The sequence below is a fragment of the Lepus europaeus genome, chromosome 8, assembly GCF_033115175.1.
Source record: "Lepus europaeus isolate LE1 chromosome 8, mLepTim1.pri, whole genome shotgun sequence".
Taxonomy (NCBI): domain Eukaryota; kingdom Metazoa; phylum Chordata; class Mammalia; order Lagomorpha; family Leporidae; genus Lepus; species Lepus europaeus.
Genome location: NC_084834.1, coordinates 10,913,222 through 10,939,326, shown reverse-complemented (window position 1 = coordinate 10,939,326; position 26,105 = coordinate 10,913,222). Strand labels below are relative to the sequence as shown.

General features: G+C 43.1%; 1 long non-coding RNA gene across 1 annotated transcript; it reads left to right on the top strand.

The window, feature by feature from the left end:
• The first annotated feature begins 10,053 nt into the window (after window positions 1-10,053).
• Window positions 10,054-19,500, top strand: LOC133765450 (uncharacterized). The gene is made up of 4 exons (XR_009866590.1): window positions 10,054-10,104; window positions 11,648-11,926; window positions 12,403-12,496; window positions 19,291-19,500. It is a non-coding gene; the product is annotated as an uncharacterized LOC133765450 (long non-coding RNA).
• Window positions 19,501-26,105: the final 6,605 nt, after the last annotated feature.

The following is a 26,105-nucleotide window of genomic DNA, read 5'->3' as shown; positions in this document are numbered from 1 at the left end:
GCCTTTATTATGTTGAGAACTATTCCTTCTATACTCAATTTGCTTAGAGATTTCATCATGAAAGGGTGTTGTATTTATCAACTGCTTTCTCTGCATCTGTTGAGATAATCATATGTTTTTTGTTCTTCAGTTTTTTAATGTGATGTATCACATTGATTGACTTGCAAATGTTTAACCATCCTTGCATATCAGGGATAAATCCCAGTTGGTCCAGTTGAATGATCTTTCTGATGTGTTGTTGGATTCGATTGGCCAGAATTTTGTTGAGGATTTTTGCATCTATGTTCATCAGGGAAATTTGGTTTGTAGTTCTTTTTCTCTGCTGCATCTTTTCTGAGTTTAAGAATTAAGGTGATGCTGGCTTCATAGAAAGAATTTGTGAGGATTCCTTCCCTTTCAATTGTTTTGAATAACTTGAGAAGAAGTGGAGTTAGTTTTTCTTTAAATGTCTGGTAGAATTCAGCAGTGCTTCTGTGTTTCCATGTGCAGCACATCCTTAAGTATCTTCTGCAGGGCTGGAAGGGTGGTGACAAATTCTTTCAATTTCTGTTTGTCCTGGAAGGTCTTTATTTCACCTTCATTCATAAATGAGAGCTTTGCGGGCTATAATATTTTAGGTTGACAGTTCTTTTATCTTAAGATTTGGAATATATTTCGCCATTCTTTCCTAGCCTGTAGGGTTTCTGATGAGAAGTCAGCTGAGAGTTTAATTGAAAATCCTCTGAAAGTAATCTGGCGTTATTCTCATACACATTTTAGAATCTTTCCTTTATGTTTCACTGTTTGATTACAATGTGTGGTGATGAAGACCTTTTCTTGTCATGTCTATTAGGAGTTCTGTGTGCTTCTTGTACTTGGTTGTCCCTTTCTTTCTCCAAATTAGGGAAATTTTCTGTTATTATTTCACTAAAAAGGCCTTCTAATCCTTTCTCTCTTTCCATGACTTCAGGAACTCCTAGAGTCTATATGTTGGGCCGTTTGATAGTATCCTATAGATTACCAACAGTGTTTTTTAATTTTCTAATTTCTTCTTCTTGTGTTTGGTCTGACTATATAATTTCCTGTGCTTTGTCTTCTAAGTTGGATATTCTTTCTTCTGCTTCACTGATTCTGTTATTAAGGGTTTCCACGGTATTTTTTTATCTGGTCTATTGAATTCTTCATCTCCAAGATTTCATTTTGAGTTCTCTTTAAGATCTCAATTTCATGGGATAAATTATCTTTCATGTCATGTATGAATTTCATTAGTTTGTACATTTGCTTCTGATTACTTCAAAGTAATGTTATGATCCATTTTTTGAATTAAATTTCTGGCATTTCTTCAATCTCATCATCTTCACCAGCTAGTATTGAAGGGTTGTGTTCTTTGTGGGGTATCATGTTGTCTTCCTTATTCTTGTTTCTTGAATTGATGTGTTTGTTACTTGGCATTTGTGGAGATACTCATTGGTTTCTTCTTCGTTTTTTGATTTTACTGTGGCAGCTTTTAACTTTGAACTATGTCTGATTGGAGTGTCTGCTTTCAGGGAATACCTAGAGGCATTTGGTGGGTGTGGCCATGGAACTCTGTTCAGTACTCCAGGGTGGGAGGACGTGTTTGAGGTGACACAGCCAGGTTTGGAATGCTAAATTTTCTTTTTTCTTTTTTATCATAGAGGAAGTTTCTTCTTGTCTGTTGGTGTAGTCTTGCTTGAGCTCCTCTCCTCAAAGAAGACCAGTGCTTGGGTTCTAACTGCAGTAAGTATGTTATTCATCTGCTCTGCCACAAGGACCACGCAAAGATCTGTGCAGTCTTCAGTATAAATGCAGATTCCCCAGTAATGTCCCTCACCAGGTAACCAGGGAGCTCTGATAGTGTGGAGTCTCTCACAGTGACTGCCCAATGTCTCAGCCACACCCTGAGTCCCCCCATGCAGTCTCAGTGTGTTCACAGTCCTGGCACACAAGCCTCCCACATTCACAAGCACTCAGACTCTGTCTCTTCTCCCCACCAGACTAGAGAGTCTCTGCTTGGCCAGTTGCTACATGTGGACATGAGCTGGCACAGCTGTTACATATGTCCAATATGGCGCCTGCTCTCTACCAGCTTGGTACAGGATGCAGTTGCAGGGTGATCAGAGAGAGAGAAAACATGTCCCCCTTTTGATTTTTCTCCTCTAGTTTGACAGGTTCACTATTCCCCACAGGGATCCAAATGGATTCATTCTAGGTTCTTCCTGCAGCTTTTTCACCAGTGGCTTGGGCTGCTGCAGTCTGGTCTCACCTTACTCTCCAATGCTTGTGTGGAGGCTCTCGGCAGATGAGGTCCTCCATTGTGTACGACCTCGCCCTCTACGTAGGTCCACTGTGTTGCTCCAATTTGTATGGAGTTTCCTCTGCTGTTTTCTCCCAAACTCTTCCCTGAGCCTGCAATCTCCACTTTTGTTAAACTATATTAACCTAGAACTCGAGTAGCAAGCTCCTACCCTACTCTGCCATCTTAATGCAAATCTTCTAGTTTTGCTTTTTTTATTATATGTGCTGCTGAAGTGAGCACAAGTTTTGCTTTGATTGCCTATGCTTCTGGGTTCTTTTCCAAGAAGTCTTTGCCCGTGTCAATATTTTGCAGATTTTCTCTGCTGTTTTCCTCTAATAATTTGATGATGTCAGTTCATAGATTAGGTCCTTCATCCATTTGGGGTTGATTTTTCTTTTTTTTTTTCTTTTTTTTATTTTTGACAGAGTGGACAGTGAGAGAGAGAGACAGAGAGAAAGGTCTTCCTTTGCCATTGGTTCACCCTCCAATGGCCGCCGCGGTTGGCGCGCTGCGACCGGCGCACCGTGCTGATCCGATGGCAGGAGCCAGGTGCTTCTCCTGGTCTCCCATGGGGTGCAGGGCCCAAGCACTTGGGCCATCCTCCACTGCACTCCCTGGCCACAGCAGAGAGCTGGCCTGGAAGAGGGGCAACTGGGACAGAATCCGGTGCCCCGACCGGGACTAGAACCCAGTGTGCCGGCGCTGCAAGGCGGAGGATTAGCCTAGTGAGCCGCGATGCCGGCCTGGGGTTGATTTTTCTATAAAGTGTAAGGTCAGGGTCTTGTTTCATATGTCTTCATTCAGAGATTCAGTTTTCCCAGCACCATTTGTTGAAGAGACTGTCCTTTCTCCAGGGATTGATTTTAGCTTCTTTGTCAAAGACAAATTGGTTGTACATATATGGGTTGGTTTCTGGGGTTTTATTCTGTTCCGTTGGCCTGCATTTTCTATTTTTGTGCCACTATTAGGCTGTTTTAGTAAAACTGCCCTGAGTATTTCTTGAAATCTGGTATTGTGATGCTTCCAGCTTTGTTTTTGTTGTGTAAGATTGCTTTAGCTATTTGGGATCTCTTGTGTTTCCATACGACTTTTAGCATCATTTCTTCTAGATCTGAGAAGAATGTTGTTGGTATTTGATTGGGATTGCATTGAACCTATGAATTCCTTTGGCTAGTATGGACATTTTGATATTAGTGCTTCTAATGTACATACATTTAAGATTTTTCCAATTTTTGTGTCTTCTATTTCTTTCATTCATGTTTTGTACTCTTAATTTTAGATACTTTTCACATCCTTGGTTACAATGATACCAATGTATTTAAATTTTTCAGCTATAGTGATTGATACTGATCTTACAAGTTCTTTCTCAGCCATGTCATTCCTGTGTATACAATGGCTGTTGATTTTGTGTGTTAATTTTATATCCTGCAACTTTACCAAACTCTCTTCTGAGTACCAATAGCTTCCTAGTGGAGTCTTTTGGTTTCCTTATATATAGGATCATGTCATGTACAAACAGGGATAATTTGACTTCTTCCTTCATGATTTGTATCCCTTTGATTTCTTTCTCTTGCCCAATAGCTCTGGCTAAAACTTGCAGAATGATATTGAATAGCAGTGGTGAAAGTGGGCATCCTTGTATGTTTTTGGTAAGTAAATGTTTCCAACTTTTTCCTGTTCAACATGATACCGGCTGTGGGTTTGATATAAATTGCCTTGATTGTGTTGAGAAATTTTTCTTCTGAATCCAATTGCTTAAAGTTTTCATCACGAAAAGATGTCATATTTTATCAAATGCTTTCTCTGTATCTATTGAAATAATCATACAGATTTTGTTCTTCAGCTTGTTAATGTGATATATCACATTTATTGATTTGCAAATGTTGAATCATCCCTGCATACCAGGAATAAATCCCACGTGGTCCTGGTGAATGATCTTTCTGATGTTTTGTTATATTCAATTAGCTAGCATTTTGCTGAGGAGTTTTGCATCTTTGTTCATCAGAAATATAGGTCTGTAGTTCTCTTTCCTTGTTGTATCTTTTTCTGATTTAGGAATTAAGGTGGTGCTGGCCTCATAGAAGGAGTTTGGGAGGATTCCATCCACTTCAACTGTTTTATATTGTTTGAGAAGAATTGGAGTTAGGTCTTCTTTAAATGTCTAGTAGAATTCAGCAGTGAAGCTGTCTGGTCCTGGGTTTTTCTTTGTTGGGAGGGTCTTTATTGCTGATTCAATCTCCATCTTCCTTTTTGGTCAGTGTAGGTATTTTATGTCTTCCGGACTCAATTTTGTAGATTGTTCATGTCCAGAAATCTGTCCATTTCTTCTAGATTTTTCCATTTGTTGGTACATAGCTATTCATTGTAATTTCTGATGATTCTTTTTATTTTTGTAGTATCTGTTGTAACATCACATTTCTCATCTCTGATTTTTATTAATATGGGTCTTCTCCCTTTGTTTTTTGGTTAGTTGAACCAAAAGTATATAAACTTTGTTAATTTTTTCAAAAAACGTCTCTCATTTCACTGATTTTTTTTGTTTTCTTGGGTTTCAATTTTTTTTATTTCTTCTATAATTTTAATTATTTCTTCCTACTAATTTTGATTTTGGCTCGTTCTTGTTTTTCTAGATCCTTGAGATCTGGTGTTAATCATCTATTTGATGCCTTTCCATTTCTTGAGGTAGACAGTTATTGCTGTAAACTTCCCTTATAACACTACTTTTGCTGTATCCTACAAGTTGTGATATGCCGTATTTTCATCTTCATTCATTTCTAGGAATTTTTTTATTTCCCCCTTGATTTCTACTGTTACCCACTCTTCACTCTGGAGTGTGTTTTTCAGTCTCCAGGTGTGCATTTGCATTTTCTAGAGTTTCTTAAGTTGTTAATTTTTTATTTCTTAGTTTTAGACTTGATCACCTGGTTCTATATGATTATGCCAATGAATAATAAAACAGGATTTTTGAGAGCATACAAGTTTTTTTTTAATCTTTTATTTAATGAATATAAATTTCCAAAGTACAGCTTTTGGATTACAGTGCCCCCCCCCCCACAACTTCCCTCCCACCCGCAACCCTCCTCTTTCCCGCTTGCTCTCCCCTTCCATTCACATCAAGATTCATTTTCAATTTCTTTATATACAGAAAATCAGTTTAGTATATATAAAGATTTCAACAGTTTTCCCTCACATAACAACACTAAGTGAAAAAATACTGTTGGAGTACTAGTTGTAGCATTAAATAACAGTGTACAGCACATTAATGACAAAGATCCTACATGATATTTAAAAAAATGATTAGTTTTCTATGTAATTTCCAATTTAACACCAAATTTTTTTTTCATTTTCAATTATCTTTATATACAGAAGATCGATTCAGTATATACTAAGTAAAGATTTCATCAGTTTGCATCCACACATAAACACAAAGTATAAAAATACTGTTTCAGTACTAGCTATATCATTACTTCACATTGGACAACACATTAAGGAAAGATCCCACATGGGACGTAAGTACACAGTGACTCTTGATGTTGATTTAACAATTTGACACTCTTGTTTATGGCGTCAGTAATCTCCCTAGGCTCTAGTCATGGGTTGCCGAGACTATGGAAGCCTTTAGGGTTCACTGACTTTGATCTTATTCCGACAGGGTCATAGTCAAAGTGGAAGTTCTCTCCTCCCTTCAGAGAAAGGCACCTCCTACCCTCCCCCTCCTCCTCCTCCTCCTCCTCCTCCTCCTTCTTTTTTTTTTTCCAGAGCGTCTTGGCTTTCCATGCCTAAAATACTCGCATAGGTTCTTCAGCCAGATCCAAATGCCTTAAGGGCTGATTCTGAGGCCAGAGTCTTATTTAGGACATCTGCCATTCTATGAGTCTGCTGTGTCTCCCCCTTCCCATGTTGGATCCTTCTCTCCCTTTTTGGTTTTATCAGTTAGTATGAGCAGACACTTGTCTTGTTTGTGTGATCCCTTTGACTCATAGATCTATCAGTGTGATCAATTGTGAACTGAAACTGATCACCTGGACTAGTGAGATGGCATTGGTACATGCCACCTTGATAGGGTTGTATTAGAATCCCCTGGCACATTTCTAACTCCATCATTTGGGGCAAGTCCAATTGAGCATGTCCCCAATTATACATCTCCTCCCTCTCTTTTTCTCATTCTTATATTTAACTGGGATCACTTTTCAGTTAAGATTTAAACACCTAAGAATAATTGTGTCTTAATTACAGAGTTCAAGCATTAGTACTAGAACAAAAAAAAATACTAAAATGGATAAAGTATTACATTGTACATCAACAGTCAGCACAAGAGCTGATCAAGTCACTGTTTCTCATAGTGTCCATTTCACTTCCACAGGTTTCCCCTTTGGTGCTCAGTTAGTTGTCACTGATCAGGGAAAACAAATGATATTTGTCTCTTTGGGACTAGCTTAATTCACTCAGCATGATGTTTTCCAGATTGCTCCATCTTGTTGCAAATGACCGGGTTTCATTATTTTTGACTGCTGTATAGTATCCTATAGAGTACATGTCCCATAGTTCCTTTATCCAGTCTACTGTTGATGGGCATTTGGGTTGGTTCCAGGTCTTAGCTATTGTGAATTGAGCTTCAATAAACATTAATGTGCAGATGGCTTTTTTGTTTACCAATTTAATTTCCTTTGGGTAAATTCCAAGGAGTGGGATGGCTGCGTTGAATGGTAGGGTTATGTTCAGGTTTCTGAGGAATCTCCAGACTGACTTCCATAGTGGCTTAACCAGTTTGCATTCCCACCAACGGTGGGTTAGTGTCCCTTTTCCCCCACATCCTCTCCAGCATCTGTTGTTGGTAGATTTCTGAATGTGAGCCATTCTAACCGGGGTGAGGTGAAACCTTATTGTGGTTTTGATTTGCTTTTCTCTGATTGGAGAGCATACAAATTTAAGAAGGTAACCTAATTTAGATGTGAGGAAGAAAGTTATTTTCCTATGATAAAGATATAAATACTGAATTTTCTTTCTTTTTCACTTTTTTTAAAAAAGATTTATTTATTCATTTTAAAGTCAGAGTTACACAGAGAGGAGAGGCAGAGAGAGAGAGAGGTCTTCCGTCCTCTGGTTCACTCCCCAAATGGCCACAATGGCGGGAGCTACGCTGAACTGAATCCAGGAGCCAGGAGCTTCTTCCAGGTCTCCCATGCAGGTGCAGGGGCCCGGGTGCAGGGGCGCAAGCACTAGGGCCATCTTCCCCTGCTTTCCCAGGCCAAAGCAGAGAGCTGGATCAGAAATGGAGTGGCTAGGTCTTGAACAAGTGCCCATATGGGATGCTGGCACTGCAGGCTGGGGCGTTAACCTGCTGTACCACAGCGCTGGCCCCCTGAATTTTTTCTATCAAGGTTTCAATGTGTTTATCTTAAGGTAATTAAAAATTCCAAGTTGTCAGTGACATATTTTTCCCATGGGAGGAAGTTGTATATTAATATATTTCAAAATTATGGAAACATCACATAAATAATAAATAAGAAAGAATTCCCAATAACCTTGACTCATATTCATCATTTGATAACTTTTCTCCTTATATTTTAGTATTTCCACATCCTTGCTTACCCCCTTAGTCCTCTCTCTTTTTATTTTTGTACACACACATGCACGCATGTCATTTGAGAATACATAGATTGAGAGTAAATTACAGTCATCTAAGTATTTGCTTTTATCCCTAAATACTTCTTTCTCAATTATTAAGGACAAAAAAATTCTTTGTGTACCATAGCACAATGATCTACATCAGGAAATTGAATTTTATGCAATGCTGCTTTATACCCGCAACCCGTGTTGACATTTGGCCAGTTGTCCCACTATTGCCATTTATGGCTATTTTTGTTCTCCAGTGAGGATCTAATTAGAGATCATGCATAGTTTTCAGTGGTAATGTTTCTATTCTACTTTAACTTGAGAAAGCTCTAAGGACTTTCCTTGTTTAATGACCTTGACATTTTGAAGACACAAGCAAGTTGCTTCACAAATATTTAAAATATATGTCTGTCTCAGGGTTTGTCCTAATTACACCAAAGTTAAATGCTTTTTTCAGGAATACGAGGGAAGTTTTCTTCACACCACACCATACCAGGGCTTCTGTTTTCAATTTGTCTCATTACCGTGATGTTAAACTTGGCCACATGGTGGTTTTTTGCCAGTTTCTTCATGGTCAAGTGACTATTTTTGCTTTTGTAACTTTTATCAGATGAATGTGCATTCGGCTGCCTGTGTGCATCTGAAAGCCACACACGAAGGCAGCCAATTAATCATGAGACAGCCGGTGGGGAGCCAGGAACAAAGCTGCCATCTGACTCCAACAGCACCTTTTGCAAGTGACATTTATAAGAAGGGAAGGAGGGACGGGAATCAGACCCTGGAGTTAATGGATCATCCAGGAAGCGGTGTGACTGGTCAGCAAAGAAAGGGCATTGTCTTTCTGCAATGCAGGGCAGCTTCATGCCTTTTATTACACTGTATGTTCCAAAAACGATGGTTTTGGGAGGTGGATGTTTTTGGCTAGAAACATCATAAATTCACCTGTTTGCCATCCGATGGTCCTGAAGGGTTTTAGCCTTCATGGGAGGCAATTTCAACAAAATTTCTTGTTCTGTGAGGTAAGTACTAAGCTTTTCAGTTACATCATTCCTTCCTAACTGTGTAGGGTGTGATTTCATAGTCAATAAGCTACTCGTGTGGATATTAGTATAAAACTTTAAGCACACAATGCTCTATCAGTTATCCCTGGCTCTATCTGACATTGATGATTCGTTGTTTACACAATTACCATCGAGACCAAACTATCATTTCATAACTAAGAAATTCACTCAACTTGGGTCAGTTGGCCTTCAACACTCCCCGGAGTGTCCTGCATGGGTGCAGGTGCCCAAGTATTTGGGCCCACTTCTGCTGCCTTCTCAGACCACAGCAGAGAGCTGCACTGGAAATGGAGCAGCCGGGAACTCGACCCGGCGCCCATGTGGATGCGGGCGCTGCGGGCGGTGGCTTTACCCGCTCCCCCACAGCGCCGGCCCCTCCTGGGAGCCTTTCCCCGTGGGATCCAGCTGTCTGCTGACATGCCTGGGAAAGCAGAGGGAGACGGCCCAAGGACTCAGGCCCCTGATCGCAGAGTGGAGCACGGGATACAGCCCCTGGCTTCTGCTTCGGCCTGGCCCAGCCCCGGCCTTAGTGGCCACCTGGGGGTTGAACCCCCAGATGGACGATCCTGGAGAGAGAGCAAGAGGCAAGAGTGCTCGCGATGCCCCATGCTCTGCTTCTCTCCCCAAGCGGCTTGCACGGCCAGCGCCGGGCCAGGCAGAAGCCAGGAGGCTTGACCTCCATTCAGGGCGCCCAGGAGGCAGGGAGGCATGGTCCCTGGGTCACAGGCTGGAGAGGCCGCACTGCAAGCGGCCCTGGGGCGTCGGACGCTGGACGCGGCCCGCAGCGCGCAGGTGCGTCCCGTGGCGCCATGGCGGCCGCCCGTGGGGAGTGCGCCTGCGCCTGCGCCTGGCGCTGGGACCCGGAAGTGGCCGCTGGTGCCCCGCGGTGCTCAGGTGGGTGTCCTCGCCGCGTCCCGTCCGCTGCTGCCGGAGAGCCCGCGCGAGCCTTCGCGAGCCTTCGCGAGCCGTCCTCCAGGCTGCCGGCGGAGCCCGGGCTCAGGCCGGGCTCAGAGAGGCTGCGGCCCGAGGCTGCCACGCCGTTTCCCAGGCGCAGTTCTCTTCTTCGGCCCCTTGTGGAAGCAGCGGCCTTCGCGGGCCTCTGTCCTGCCAGCAGACCAGGCCCCCTTGGCGGTGAGTGATGCGGGGCTGCTGGGGTTTCCCGCTGGGAGTCTTCCCTGCCAGCGTGCCCGTTGCTCTCGGGTCCCGAAGGCGCGGGTGGAGTCGCGGTCTTGGTGTGCAGATGGTCGGTCTGTGCGAGCAGCTGTGCGAGAGCAGAGGTGGCTCCGTCTCCTGCCGGAGCGGCCCTGCACTCCTGTTTGCGTTGGGATGGCCGGCCGCCCTGCTCTAGACCCCCGAGCCTGTTGACGGGGAGGAATCAGAGCGAAAACGCTCATCTGTTTCCTGGTCTAGGAGGACAGTTTCTGGCTAACTGGCATTTGGTGTGATGTTAGCCTTCTGTGGGTTTTCAGTGAGAGGCCATTGTCAGGCCGAGGTTTACCTTCTGTTCCTGATTTGATGATTTCTTTTTCTTTTTTTCTTTCTTTCTTTCTTTTTTTTTTTTTTTTATATCGCCAAAGTAGTGGGAGTTTTTGTGAACTAGGTTTTCTGTGTCAATAGGGATACTTTGTGGGCTTTCCCCATGTATGTTCTGTTCTGTGATATATTGATTGTGTATGGTAGCCATTCTTGCATTCCCGGAGTACCGCTCCGTTGCGCCCAGTGTGCTAAGCTTTGGTTGTGCTTCTGGAGCGCGTTTGGTAATATTTTGTTGAGGAAAGTGACACCGCAGTCATGACAGATACGTATGTGCCTTTTCTTGATGATGTGTTTGTTGTGGATGTTGGAAAAACGTTGGTCCAATGGGATAAGATGGAAGATTTTTCCCCTTCATCTCCTTTTAGGAAGGGTTTGCAAATCATGGATTTTAACTCTCCTTCACACCGGAGTTCTGTGTTAATAGGCTAGGTGATGCATATAGTATCAAGTTCGATATAAACTCTGGTAGTTGGCCTTGATGTAGTGTTTTATTTATAGTTATGTGTTGCTTTTTTTTTTAATAATGTTCTTATTTGTGTATTTGAAATTCAGAGTTACATGCAGAGAGAGAGAGAGATCGAAAGAGAAAGTAAGTCTTACATCTGCTGATCCTCCCCAAATTGGCGCAATGACGGGAGCTGAGCAGATTAGGATCTAGTATTCAGTAGCCGGGGCACGCTGGCAGGTTTTCAGAATGGAGCACGGGATACAGCCCCTGGCTTCTGTTTCAGCCTGTCTTAGCCCTGGCCTTTGTAGCCACCTGGGAGGGGGGAGAACCAGCAGATGGGTGATCGCTGAGAGAGAGCAAGAGTGCTTGCGATGCCCCATGCACTGCTTCTCTCCCCAAGCCGCTTCAAAAGCCAGCGCCGGGCCAGGCAGAAGCCAGGAGGCAAGAACTCCATTAAGGACTCCCAGCAGGGAAGGAGGCAGGGTCCTAGTACCTGGGCCATCAGCGGCTGCTGCCTCCCTGGGTCCCAACCTGGAGTAGGGGGACTGGAATTGGGTCTTGGGCGCCCCACACTGAACGGAGCTGCGTGCAGATGCGAACCCAGGCACCATAGTGGCTGCCTGTGGGGAGTGAATTTGCGCGCTGTGCTGTAACCAGGAATTGTACTCATTGTACTCATCTCCTGCTCAGCCATCCTCAGATGGAAGTCTGCGCCTCATCTGTTCCTGCCCAAAAGCCTGTTCAAGCCTTGAAGAGCCGTCCTCGATGCTGCTGGCGGAGCCTGAGGGAGACCCAGCGTCCCCGGGGTCAGGCCTGAATCAGAGAGGCTGCCGCCCGAGACGGCTGCGGCAGTTCCCTGGCACTTGTGGACATTGGTAGGCGTGGTCCTCTTCTTCTTCGGCAGCTTCCGGAAGACTACCCCTCGGGACTCAGTTGCTGTTCCAGAGGAGCAGAAGGGCTCGTTCTTTGGTGAGTTGGGCGCGATGGCCTTCCTGTCACGGGGTAGGTGGGGCCTGGGGTGCAGATAGCGGGCAAGGGGTGTGCATGTGAGGGCTGGAGGGGAGAGGAGGAGAAGAGAGGTGGCCAAGGGAAATTCGGGAGGAGAGAGGAAGGGGGGAGAAGGAAAAGGTGGCGTGAAGGTGAGGTGGCATGGAAGGAAGGGGAAGAACGGTGTGTGGGGCAGCATAAAGGGAGGGCAAGTGTGACAGGAGTGCCGGAGTGTGGGTAGAGGTGGGGATTGGGAGAGGAAGGACTTTTCCCATGGCCCGGGTTCCGTTTTGGGGGTTTCCTGGCCCTGGCCGCAAGCAGTCTTGTCCGCGTCTGTGAGAAGCGGCCTTGACTCCCGGCCTCTCTTCCATGGGTTGTTCTGAACTGTAATGTGTGTGCGGGAAAACTGGCCTGGGGCACGCAAATTAACTTGCATGTAATCCGGTGAATTTTCACAGACCGCACACAAGGACTAGAAAGCAGAAGCTTAGAGAAACTCCAAGAATCCCTCTGTGCTCTGTTGCAGCCTGTCCAAGGTTCTGACACCTCATGGTAAGTACTAGATTTTTTTTTCTTGTCAAAGATTGGTTTGAAAGGCAGTTACAGTCGAGGCAGTGGCAGAGAGAGATTCAGTGTGTGGGTTCACACCCCAGGTGGCTACGATGTCCTGGGGCTGGGCCAGGCTGAAGCAGAAGCCAGGTACTTTATCCAGGACTCCAGTGTGGGTTCGGGTGCCCAAGTCCTTGGGCCTCTTGCTCTGCTTTCCTAGGCTTATTAGCAGCCAGCTGGATCACGAGTGGAACAACCTGGGCATTTGGGGTGGGGGCGGGCCGAGCCATGGCATAGTGGATGAAGCTGCTGCCTGCAGTACCAGCATCCCATTTGGGTGGTGGTTCGAGTCCCAGCACCTCCACTTCCGTTCCAGCTCTGCTGTGGCCCGGCCCAGCAGTAGAAGAGTGCCCAAGTCTTTGGTCCCCTGCAACTGTTTGGGAATCCTGGAGGAAGCTGCAGGCTCCTGGCTTCAAATCTGCTTAGCTCACATCTGCTCATGCTGAAAATGGAGAGAAGTGGAGAAAGTTTATAGGTGGCACTGATGGCAGAGTTACAGACAGTGAGAGGGAGAGACAGAGAGAAAGGTCTTCCGTCCTCTGGTTCACTCCCCAAATGGCCGCAGCGGCTGGAGCTGTGCCGATCCGAAGCCAGGAGCCAGGAGCTTCTTCCTGTCTCCTGCACGACTGCAGGGGCCCAAGGACTTGAGCCATCTTCCCCTGCTTTCCCAGGCCATAGCAGAGAGCTGGATCGGAAGAGGAGCAGCTGGGACTAGAACCGGCGCCCACATGGGATGCAGGCTCTGCAGGCAGAGGATTAACCCACCGACCCACAACAGCGGCCCCGAAAGCTATTTATTTTGTTATGAAAAGTTTTTAAGTAGGTGGGTAAATGCTTATAAAGTGTTAAGGATCACCTCTTAGTTGAGTCTATGATTATATGAGCATATACGTCCTCTGTTGATAAGCTGGCATAAAAAGGGGTATTCATAGGATTGATTTTGAATACTTGTTTTGTTATTTTCCAAAATAGTTTTAAATACATTTATTCTGCTTTTTCTTTTTTAAAAGATCTTTTGACTTCTATTTTAACTTGAAAAATTTTGTTCTATTCCTGTTGATGCTACCATTTGAGAAACTACACATATGCTCTACTGTACCAACATACACAGATACTGATCCCTGTTAAATATCAGAGTGGAAAAAGAGAGGGAGGAGATGTACAATTTGGGACATGCTCAATCGGACTTGCCCCAAATGGTGAAGTTAGAAATGTGCCAGGGGATTCCAATACAATCCCATCAAGGTGGTATGTACCAATGCCATCTCACTAGTCCAAGTGATCAATTTCAGTTCACAATTGATGGCTCTGATAGGTCTAAGAGTCAAAGGGATCACACAAACAAGACAAGTGTCTGCTAATACTAACTGATAGAATCAAAAAGGGAGAGAATGATCCAACATAGGAAGCGGGATACACAGCAGACTCATAGAATGGCAGATGTCCTAAACAACACTCTGGCCTCAGAATCAGCCCTTAAGGCATTCGGATCTGGCTGAAGAGCTCATGAGAGTATTGTAGGCATGGAAAGCCAAGATACCATGGAAAAGAAAAAAAAGAAGAAGACCTAAATGAAAGATGTCTGCGAGTGAGATCCCAGTGGAAAGAACGGGGCCATCAAAGAAGGAGGTGCCTTTCTCTGAAGGGAGGAGAGAACTTCCACTTTGACTGTGACCCTATCGGAATGAGATCAAAGTCAGCGAACTCTAAAAGCTTCCATGGCCTTGGCAACTCATGACTAGAGCCTAGGGAGATTACTGACGCCATAAACAAGAGTGTCAAATTGTTAAGTCAGCAACAGGAGTATTTTTTCAACTTTTATTTAATAAATATACATTTCTAAAGTACAACGTTTGGATTATAGCAGCTTTTCCCCCAGTAACATCCATCCCACCCACAACCATCCCATCCCCCACTCCCTCTCCCATCCATTCTTCATCAAGATTCATTTTCAGTTCTCTTTATGTTCAGAAGATCAAATTAGTATATACTAAGGAAAGATTCCAGCAGACTGCACCCACACAGACACAGAAAGTATAGAGTACTGTTGGAGTAGTAGTTTTACTATTAATTCACAGAGTGCAACACATTAAGGACAGAGATGCTACATGGGGAGTAAGTGCCCAGTGACTCCTGTTGTTGATTTAACAATTGTCACTCTTAGTGATGACCTCAGTAATCACCAGAGGCTCTTGTCATGAGCTGCCAAGGCTATGAAAGTTCATCTGGAGTTCACCAACTCCGATCTTATTTAGACAAGGCCATAGTCAAAGTGGAAGTTCTCTCCTCCCTTCAGAGAAAAGTACCTCCTTCTTTGCTGGCCTGTTCTTTCCTCTGGGGTCTCACTCACAGCATTCTTAAATTTAGGTCACTTTTTTCTTTTGCCAGAGTGTCTTGACTTCCCATGCCTGAAATACTCTCATGGGCTTTTTAGCCAGATCCAAATGCCTTAGGGGCTGATTCAGAGGCCAGAGTGCTGTTTTGGGCTTTGGCCATTCTATGAGTCTGCTGTGTAGCCTGCTTACCATGTTGGATTGTTTTCTCCTTTTTAATTCTATCAGTTAGTAGAAGCAGACAGTAGACTTGTTTATGTGATCTTTTTGACATTTAATCCTCTCATGATTAATTATGTACTGAAACTGATCCCTTTAGACTAGTAAGATGGCATTGGTACATGCCACATTGATGGGATTGAATTGGAATCCCCTGGAACGTTTCTAGCTCTACCATTAAGGGCAAGTCTGGGTGAGCATGTGCCGAACTGTACATCTCCTCCCTCTCTTACTCCCACTGTTATATTTAGCAGGGATCACTTTTCAGTTAAATTTAAACACCTAAGAATAATTGTGTGTAAATTAAAGAGTTCAACCAATGGTAATAAGTAGAAAAAGACAAATACTAAAAGGAATAAAGTAGTACGTTGTCCCTGGACAGTCAGGACAAGGGCTGATCAAGTCATTGCATCTCATCTGAGATATTTCTATCACCAAACATTTTCTACCAGTGATATTCAACCTTTTTTAAAAATTTTATTTATTTATTTATTTATTTATTTTATTTTTGACAGGCAGAGTGGATAGTGAGAGAGAGAGACAGAGAGAAAGGTCTTCCTTTGCCGTTGGTTCACCCTCCAATGGCCGGCGCACCGCGCTGTTCCCATGGCAGGAGCCAGGTGCTTCTCCTGGTCTCCCACGCGGGTGGAGGACCCAAGCACTTGGGCCATCCTCCACTGCACTCCCTGGCCACAGCAGAGAGCTGGCCTGGAAGAGGGGCAACCGGGACAGGATCGGTGCCCCGACCTAGACTAGAACCTGGTGTGCCGGCGCCGCAAGGCGGAGGATTAACCTGTTGAGCCACGGCGCCGACCGATATTCAACCTTTTTTAAAAGTTTTATGTATGTATGTATGTATGTATGTATGTATTTGAAAGGCAGAATTACAGAGAGGCAGAGGCAGACAGAGAGGTCTTCCATCTGCTGGTTCATTCCCCAGATGGCCACAATGGTCAGAGCTGCGCCAAATCAAAGGCAGGAGCCAGGATCTTCTGGGTCTCCCATGTGGGTGCATGGGTCCAAGGACTTGGGCCATCTTCTGCTGCTTTCCCAGGCCACAGTAGAGAGCTGGATCGGAAGTGGGGCATATGGGATTTGAACCGGCACCCATATGGGATGTCGATGCTGCAGGTGGCGGCTGTATCTGCTACGCCACAGCGCCAGCCCCTCAACCTCTATCGTTTTTAACTTCAGCTTTTGGAACGTTTTCAGCCATCATTACTTCCAATATTGCCCCTGTTCCTTGCTTTCTTCCTTGCCTCCTCCCTTCCTCCCTTACTTCCTTCCTCCCTTCCCCCCTTCCTCCCTTCCTTCCTTCTAGTATTCCTGCTTTGTGTGTGTCATACCCTTGTAATTGTCCCATAATCTTAGGCGTTCCACTAGCGTTTTCCCCATTTCTTTCTTTGGATTTTAGTTTAGGAAGTTTTTATTGATACATACCCAGCTCACGGATTGTCTTCTCTCTAGTGCCTAGTCTGATAATGAGCCCCTGAAAGACATTCTTTGTTTCTTTCTCCGTGGTTGTTTTGATCTGGTGGTCCCTTTTGATTCTTTGAGAGTTTCCATCTATCTGTTTGCATTATTCACGTGGTCCTGTATTTCATCCAATTTTTCTATTACAGTTGTTTTAATAACCCAGTCAGTCGGCTCCAGAATCTTTGCCATGTTAGGGCCTGGTTTTGATGCTTGCTTTGTCTCTTCAGACTATGCATTTTTCTTGCTTTAGCTTTTTTTTTTCCTGAAAGCTGGGCATAATGTATCAGGTAACAGAAAGCAAAGTAAGCAGGTCTCTTAGTGTGAGGTTTATGTTCCTCTGTGTGGGAGTTAGGCTACTTAATGTTTGCTTTGCTGTAGGTATCAGAGGTTTCATTTTCCTTTTGTGCCTTTATTTTGGTCTCTCACACTCTTTTTTGGGTTTTCCCTAGAAATTCCTTCTTAAATAGAACCTGTGTCTTGTATAGATCTGGAGCCCGGATAATGTGCTAAAGTATTAGAGGAAGAAAGCATGTCTAATCTTAGGATTGAAAATTTGGTTTCCTTGGCCTACATCCCTAGCCTGTAGCTCTCACAATAATTTTCTAGCCTTTTTCTTTGCTCTTTTATCCCCTGGGTAAGACAGCAAGACTTCCAGGGGCTGGAGTTGGCTAATTACCCTTCCCCAAGGTCGATTAGGCTCTAGGGTAGAGTGGTCTCCTTGTTCTCAAATGGAGAACATACAGGCAGGGCTATTTCAAAATGATGGCCTTTCCTCTCCCCTGCAGTCTGTATATGTATGTGTGGTGTACATAGCCCATAATTTCTTTCTTCCATCTTCAGGAAAGTGGCATTTTGGTTGATCGCATATCTTTGCTGTTGTGAATTGAGCTGCAGTAAATATGACTCTTCCATATGTTGATTTCATTTCCCTTGGGTATATTCCCCGGGGTGGAATGGCTGGTTCATCTATATTGAGGTTTCTGAGGCTTCTCATACTGTCTCCCACAGTGGCTATACCAGTTTACATTCCCACCAACAGTGGAGTAGGCCGCCTTTCCCCCAACATCCTCAAGGCTGTTGTAATATTGCTTGGCATTTCCCTGATGGCTAGTGACCCTGAGCACTTTTGCATGTGTTTGTTGGCCATTTGGATTTCCTTTCTTGAACTATGCCTGCGGAAGTCCTTTGCCCATTTCTTGAGTGGGTGGTTTGTTTTGCTGTTATTGAGTTTCTTGAAAACCTCTGGTAGTGAATGAATCCTTTACCAGCTGCATACTTTGCAGATAATTTCTGCCATTCTGTTAGTTGCCTCTGTGCTTTGCCGCGTGTTTCTCTTGCAGCGCAGAAGCTTCTCAAGTTGGTTTTTTGCTTTTTGTCCTCTTCTATTCCTTTCTGTAATCTGTTGTGATTCTCAGATAGTGGACATCCTTGGTTACATTGATTCCAAGAGCCTGTATTTTCTTTGTAGCTATGTGGACGGGATTGGTCCTAGAAGTTCTTTCTCAGCCATGGCTCTGTCTGTGTATACAAAGGCTGTTGATTTTCTATCCTGCCACTTTACCAAACTCTACTCTGAGTTTCAGTAGTCTCTTAGTGGAGTTGTTTGGATCTCCTCTGTATAGAATCATGTCCTCTGCCAATAGGGATAGTTTGACTTCCTCCCAGTTTGTCTCTAACGTTGAGAAAGGAGAGAAAAAGTACCAACGTGATAACGTGCACGTAGAAAATGTCAAGAGGGACCTCAGACACTACCTTTATGTATGCTATCATGCTTTGTGGAAGACACGGTTTATTTAGTTCAAACATGCTCCATCTGTTAAATGCAGGGCTAGACTGTGGAGGGCAGAGGTTGGGGAGCAGACCTGTGTTCAGTGGAGAACTCTGTAGATCACAGGTGTCTCAAGTCCCTGTGCGAGTGGGTACCCAAGTGTCTGAATAAATAGACTACATTGATTTCCTCATGTGTAAGTCATAGATAATACCACATGGAACGTTTGTAAGGCAGAAGAGAAAGAATGGGTACCAACACCTTTTCTTAGCGTGAGTTAAATTTGTTTTCAAATTCTGTGTTAATAGGGTGTATGTAATGCATACAATATGAAATTCTAAAGGAACTGTAGTAGTTGGCCTCAATGTAGTATTTTGTTTATAGCTATGTCTTCCTTTTCTTAATTTTTAATTTTTTTTGAAGATCTTATTTATTTGAAATTCAGAGAGAGAGAGAGAGAATATCGAGATCCAGAGGTCTTCCATCTGCCCGTCTGGGACTACTTGTTTTCTTTCTGTAATCCAGTCGTTGAAAAACAAAAACCACTCCCAATGCGTGAGTCATAGAAAAGCAGTTTTACTTTATTTGAACACTCTAGGGAGAAAATCAGAGGAGTATGTACTGTATGTAAAGAGAAAAACTCTGTCAAATTTTAAATCGAATGGTGGAATAAATTCCATGACAAAAGTGAAGCAAAGTACTGCCCTGTGACCCCATCGCACTGGAGCCTGGCCTCGCTGTCTACTTGGTACAGACAGCAGGAGCTCTGGAGAAGCCTGGAGCCACAGCCCGTGTGCAAGCCTGTGCGGGCTTGGTCTTTGTTTTCTGATTGGTTGGCGCCTGAAAGGAATCCAATCAGAATTGACGCATGCTGTCGAATACTGAGTTTATAAAAAGGGTGCTCAGTGTTGCTCTTTCCCTTTTCTCTTCTTTGCATCCAGCGTCGTGGAGTTCTTTGTTGGAACATGTGCTGAGCACTGGTGCTAAGCCTTCGAACAAGAAGATGAGCAGCCAAGAGCAACACCTGCAGGAAGGGCCGGGCTGCTGGTGTTGGAGGAGTGGCAGTGGATTCAACAGGACCCTCAGGTTTGTCCCTCCTCGCCTGGTGAGTCTTCTTGAAATGTTTGTGCGTATCATATGACAGCCCTGGCCACAGGCAGGGGGCACTTGGGCCTTCAGGAGCCAGGGTAAAGGAAGAATAAATTGTGTATTCTACTGTATGTTATAAATTGAATGCTGTATATTCAATTTGTATTATATATTATAAATTTCATATCACATGTTCTAAATAGGTTTTAAATTGTATATCGTAAAATGTGTATGTGCTCAGAGGTATCACATATGGTTCCAGAAGGAATGAGCCTACCTGGCTGAATTGTCATGCCAGGATGGGTGAACCAGCAGGTGAGTCATCTTCTGCCGGGTGGGCAATTACAATGACCAGTGACTGTATGTTAATTTCCAGGTTTCTTGTGTTATTTTCTGGATTTATAGTTCTACTTGGTGGATAGGAGCTGAGAAAATGGATCTAGTCATCCAGAAAGGAAGTTCCTGCTCACAGGAGAGACAGAGGTCTTCCACATGCTGTTCACTCCCCAGTTGGCTGCAAAGGCCGGAACTGTGCCAGTGTGAAGCCAGGAGCCAGGAACCTCTTCTGGGTCTCCCACGTGGGTTCAGGGGCCCAAGGACTTGGGCCGTTTTTTACTGCTTTCCCAGGCCATAGCAGAGAGCTGGATCGGAAGTGGAGCAGCCAGGACTTGAACTGGTGCCCGTGTAGGATGCCATTGGTGGCCTCACCCGCTATGCCATAGTGCCAGCCCCAATCATGAATGTTTTAACAATCATTTCTGTCCCATGAAGCCAACCAAAACCCCACAATATTAACCTAAGTTCCTTAACTTTTAGGATGCATTTTAAGTTTAGGAACCTATTTTTGAATGCTTTATTTTTCCAGCCTTTTCACAGTGTAACTGAGAAACAAAAATTCTATCTGTTCAAGGCACGTAATCTGTGTTTCAATATGAGTCTGATCTCTATATTGCATTTTCAGACAAACCGTTTGACTCTCCTGGTACTTACAGTACACTATGAAAGGATTAGTACAATGAGGCCACTTAACAAATTCATCACTTTTACTGTGTTTTGTAAATTTTTTAGATTTTATTTATTTATGTATTTTCCCAGACAACTCTTATTTAAGGTATATATACTTTATGCATTCAATAATTACAGCTTTAGCAGCTGTATTTATTGGTAGTGGTAATTCTTCTACCGTACCTGCCCTCTGATTGACACTCCTATATGCTTTTTATAGTGTTTTACCATGATAGTTATCTTAATGAGAAAGCCCCAGAGGCCTAAAGGGTTAAATACTTGTAAAATCCTATAGGTGCTTTCAAAAATACTGTGAAGTAAGCAAGTGCCTCTTGTTGGTTGATGAGTTTACAACTTTAAACTTGGGAACTTAAAGTCTTTGTCATCCACAGTCATATATGATATGCTGCTCATAAAACTAAAGCGTTGTTGGTTCTGTGTTTAGCTGTCATCCTATAGGTTCCTATGGACTTTTTCCAGCCACTTCTATTGTATTCAGCACTTTGGGATGGCTCTGTAAACAGATGAAGCCAATAATGTATTAATAGTACCAACTGAGAGAAAGTATGGTTAACTGAGGTTACTAAAAACAAAAAGCAATTAAAATCAATTGGCAATCTACAAAAAGTTAAAGATTTTAAAAGCTATTATTAAAATTGCTATATTGGTCTATTATGTTATGTTATATGTGTGTACATATTGTATGTCCACATGGGGAAATTTTATTAAGAATTTTATTTTAATTGGCTTATAGATAAGATTGTCCATAAATTTAAGGTGCTAAAATTAATCAAAGATACATTTTAATTCGTGTGACCTGAATCTCTGCATTGTATGTTTTATACTTGTTGGTAGAAAGAAACTAAAAACATTTTATATGGTTGTGCTGAAGTTTACTGGTTAAACAAACTGCACCATGTTAGATATTTAAGAGGTGTTTCCAAATACATGATTCTTAAAATTTATAGAAGGCATTGGACCTTCTGGTAAATGTTTTCTTAAGTTGTTATCTAATGGTTGAAACTATTTGCTAAGTATTCATGTAATATTGGTATTGTCAGCAAGCGATCTAGGACTTGCTCCCTCATTTCTCTATTCTAAGCCCAACTTGTTCTTTCATTTCTCTATTCTCCTCAAGGTAGGAAACTAATTCTATTATGAAGGAATCTGTAGGACGCACAATTTAATCTTTAGACCTTATAAAAGAGATGGCTAATATTTTTCTGTAATAGCATAGCCAAAATAAGAGCTTAAATAATAATCTCATAGCTAGATTTACTTCGCCATCAGTGAAGTGAACAGTAAGTAGAAAAAACCTCCCTTTCAGACCAAAGGGAAAGAAAGTTTTTAAGTGAGAATATAATTTTCCCCATGGGCATTGTCTATCTTAGAAAAACTACTACAGAACGTGCCTGTGACTATAGACTTGTAGTTCAGGCCACCGAAGATTAGAGATGGGACTTGGGCACTCCCTTGACTTGCATCCTCTGGTCTGCTTTAACAAAAACCAGGAGGCAAAGAAAGCTCGGCATCAGAAGCAATGGGTGGCAGGCCTATTAATGGCTGATCTGTATAGTGATCTGCCCTCAAGGAGACCCAACAGGCCAGTCCACTGCAGTGGCTTTCAATGTGGTAAGCCTGGGCTTCAGCAGAAGTTAACTTGTGAAGAGCCTTTGCAGCTCTGCCAAGAGTTGGGTCACTGGAAATGGACCTGCCCTGGAGTCGAAGGATGCCCAGGTCAGAGCCACAGATCTTATTGGCTCTAAGCTGAAAAGCCCTTCACTCAGCCCAACTTCCAAAGTGACCACTGCAGCTGAGGGTATGGCCAAGTAGGGTCAGCAACATTGCAGGCAGAACTGTAAATTTCTTGTTAGAGTTGCCACCTGCCTTTACCTGGCCAGCTCTCCTCCCAGGCCAGCCAAGTAATGAAAGTCAACAGAGTGCCTTCCCCTAGGAGGTTCACACCTCCCTTAGGATGTACCCCATGTGAAGAGATAGATAGGTCTGGGCCTCTTAACTTACAAGGCCTAAAGCCCACCAGATTATTATCAAGCCCCTTCTGTCAGGTTCTGTTTGCCTCTAAATCAGAAAGCTTAATTGTAGCTTAGACAGCACCTTTCTTAGCTCCTCTAATAATGACTCTGTCCTTGGTTCTATACCCTCTCTAGCACACTTGGGCCTCATTCCTTTGTAATCATAACCTCTACTCTACCACCAATGGCTCTACTCCCAACCTGTGTGTACTGATGGTCCTCTTCCCCACTTAATGCTGTATAATTGTTCAAACCTGGTAAATGCCACTCTTAGGATCATTGGTTACTATCCTCACTCTGTCTTTTATGACCTTGTCTAAATATGATCAGAGTCGGCAAACTTGGAAGGCTTCCATAGCCTTGGCAACTCATGACGAGGGCCTAGGGTGGTTATTGGCACCATAAACTAGAGTGTCAATTTGTTGGGTCAACAACAGGAGCCACTGTGCACTTGCTCCTCATGTGGGATCTCTGTCCTTACTGTGCTGTACATTGTGATTTAATGCTATAACTAGTACTCAAACAGTATGTTTCACTTTGTGTTTCTATGTGGTGCAAATGTTGAAATCTTTACTTAATGTATACTAAATTGATCTTCTGTATATAAAGAGAATAGAAAATGAATCTTGATGTGAATGGAAGGGGAGTGGGAGCGGGAGAGGGGAGGGTTGTGGGTGGGAGGGAAATTATGGGAAGAGGAAGCCATTGTAATCCATAAGCTGTACATTGGTTTGGCGAGGATGGCACTGTGTGTGTATCCCATTTTCCCTTATGGGTCCCTCAACAAACATTTGGATTATTTCCATATTGTGGAATTGTGAATGATGCTGAAGTGATGTGGGGGTGCAGACAGTTCATTGAGATGATGATTTTCTTTTGGATTCATGGTCAATAAAGGTTGTTCCTTTTTAAATTGTATTTGAGGAACTTCCATATTGTTTTTCATAGTGGACGGTACAACGTGCATTCCCTCCAATAATGTGTGTTCGTTTTCTCTACGTTATACTTGTTATCTTTTAACTTTTTAACAGTAGCCATTTGACAGATAGGAGATAATAACCATTGTCATCTTGATTTGCATTTTGCTGATGTTAGCAATGTTCAGAACTTTTTCACATACCCACTGGGCACATTGTATGTCTTTGCTGGAAAACATTGATTCAGTCCTTTGTCCATTTTTAATTGTATTCTTTGCTTCTTAGTGGTGCACATTCCTTGTATTACTCCCTTGATCGCACATCTGGTTCACTAACATTCTCTCCTATTCATTGGTTTACCTTTTCATTTCATTGATCTTTGCTTTACTACTTTACTAGTTTGTTGTAGTTTCATTTCCTTGTATTTGCTTTTGCTCTCTGTGCTTAATTGTTAACACATGAGCAACCACTCTTGAGGCTAAAGTCAAGAGTTTTTCTATTTTATAATTTGTAAGGGTTCAGATCTTCTGTGTGGACTTTCAGTTCATTTTGAGTTGATTTTAATATGTGATGTAATAGTGACACAGTTTCTGTTTTGATCATGTGGATAGCCAGGTTGCTTCTGCCTCAGATGTGGGCCCTTACATCCAGTGACTGCATGTTTGGCAGCCCTGGTGGGCCAGGGTTCCCAGTGTCTTCAGTTGGATCCGTTAAACAGATGCTATGGCTGGAGTTGACCAGGAGCTTGGCAGAAGCTGGCAGAAGCCAGGTTGGCCCTTACTGCTGGCTCATGGTCTGAGTCCCATGCCTCCGTCCTAGCTTCAGTGCTCTGATGTTCTGTTCTATCTGTGGTACTAGGTCCCCAGGAGACACTGGGCCTCATTGCACACTGGGGTTGTTAAGTGTACACTCAACAGACCTGGGTACCCATATCTCAGGCAGAAACAAACTGAATATCCACATACAGATATCTGAAGCTGTATTATGATATGGCCCTTATGCCAGAGAAGACAATGGGCTGGTTGAAATTAGGGAGGTTGTGGGAGGCACACATGGAGGCATGTATGGTGATTGGGGGGTAGGAGACCATGCAGTGATGGGGTCAAGACAGGGGACTGTGGCCTCCTTCTCTGGAAGCCAGGGCTATATGAGGCTATGTCGGAAAGGTTTTTGAAGGATGGATGTTTGGCATAGTGGGAAAGACAATGCTCAGGATACCAGTGGCAGCAGGGATGGTTTAAGTAGTGGGATTCTTGCTACCATGTTGGAGACCATCTCCCAGCTCGGCCTGGGTCAGATCAGCCCTTGAGTACTGTGGGCATTTGGGTAATGAACTGCTAGACGGGTGGGTATCTTTCTCTCTTTGTCTCTCCCCCTCTCCCCTTTATTGTTTCTCTGTGTTTTGCCTTTGAAACCAATTGCAATATTAAAACTAGGTGGAAAAAAAAAAGGTTTATGGATGATGCTATATCCCAGTGGCAGTAGATCATTGAGTCATTTCCTAGAGTCACACAGTGGGCTGTGTGTAGCTCACAGTAATCTCTGTTAGATCTTTTATTAGCAAACCAAGTAAACGAGCTCAAGGCTCTAAGCATAAAATAATGTCCAAAGAGAAATGTAGATTTGATCAGTATAAATTTTATATAAGTATTGAAATGTCACACTAGCCCATACATATGTACAACTCTTGTGGATAAAATGTAAGTAAAAATACCAGCATGTTACTTGGTGTATAAGGTTAAGGGGTTTTAAGTGATTAATGTCACAACTAATACTATGGTATTTGAAAATGGTTAATTAATACAAAAACATAGCCTGTAAATGACTGAATGGTTCTTTCTTGGCATGCTCAGTCAAAGGCTATTATGCTGCATTTTAAGTTGGTGATGAATATTTATTTTAGATTATTTCCTTTAATTAAGAAAAATGGTATGTTTTCACGTGTATGTGAACTTGAATAGCATGAGAGCAATACGGTAATTCGAGATAAGCTTTTTTTCATAATTGAGATTTTATTGGATTTTGAGAATCACTACAGAGACATTTCAGTTTGTATACTATTCTTAACAAACCAAAAATTTAGAAAGTAAGGCCTTATCATTCTCTTTAAATCTTTTATTATTTTTGAAATAGTGTATTTTTTTTTAACTTGCCTCCTAAGAGCTTTATATTCCACTCAATAAAGAGTTCAGCTAGTAAGGAAGAATATAGGCAAGGGCCATAAAAATTATCAAACAAAAAAAGTCCTATCTTTAGGATCAGTTGTGTACTTAAACTGATCACTTTTAACTAGTAAGTGTCATTAAGTGTCAAAGGGATCACATAAAATAAGACCAAATGTCTGCTAATAGTAATAGAATTAAAAAGGAGAGAATGATCCAACATGGGAAGCAGGCCACACAGCAGACTCATAGAATGACAAATACCCTAAACAGCACTCTAGCTCAGAATCAGCCGTTAAGGCATTCGGATCTGGCTAAAAAGCCCATGGAAGCATTTCAGGCATGGAAAGCCAAGACACTGTGGCAAAAAGTCACCCACACGAAAGATCTCTGGGAATAAGATCCCAGGGGAAAGAAACGGCTGTCAAAGAGGTCAGTATCTATCTCTGAAGGAAGGAGAGAACTTGCACTTTGATTATGGCCTTGTCTAAATAAAGTTGGAGTTTGTGGACTCAAGAGGCTTCCATAGCCTTGGCAGCTCATGACCAAG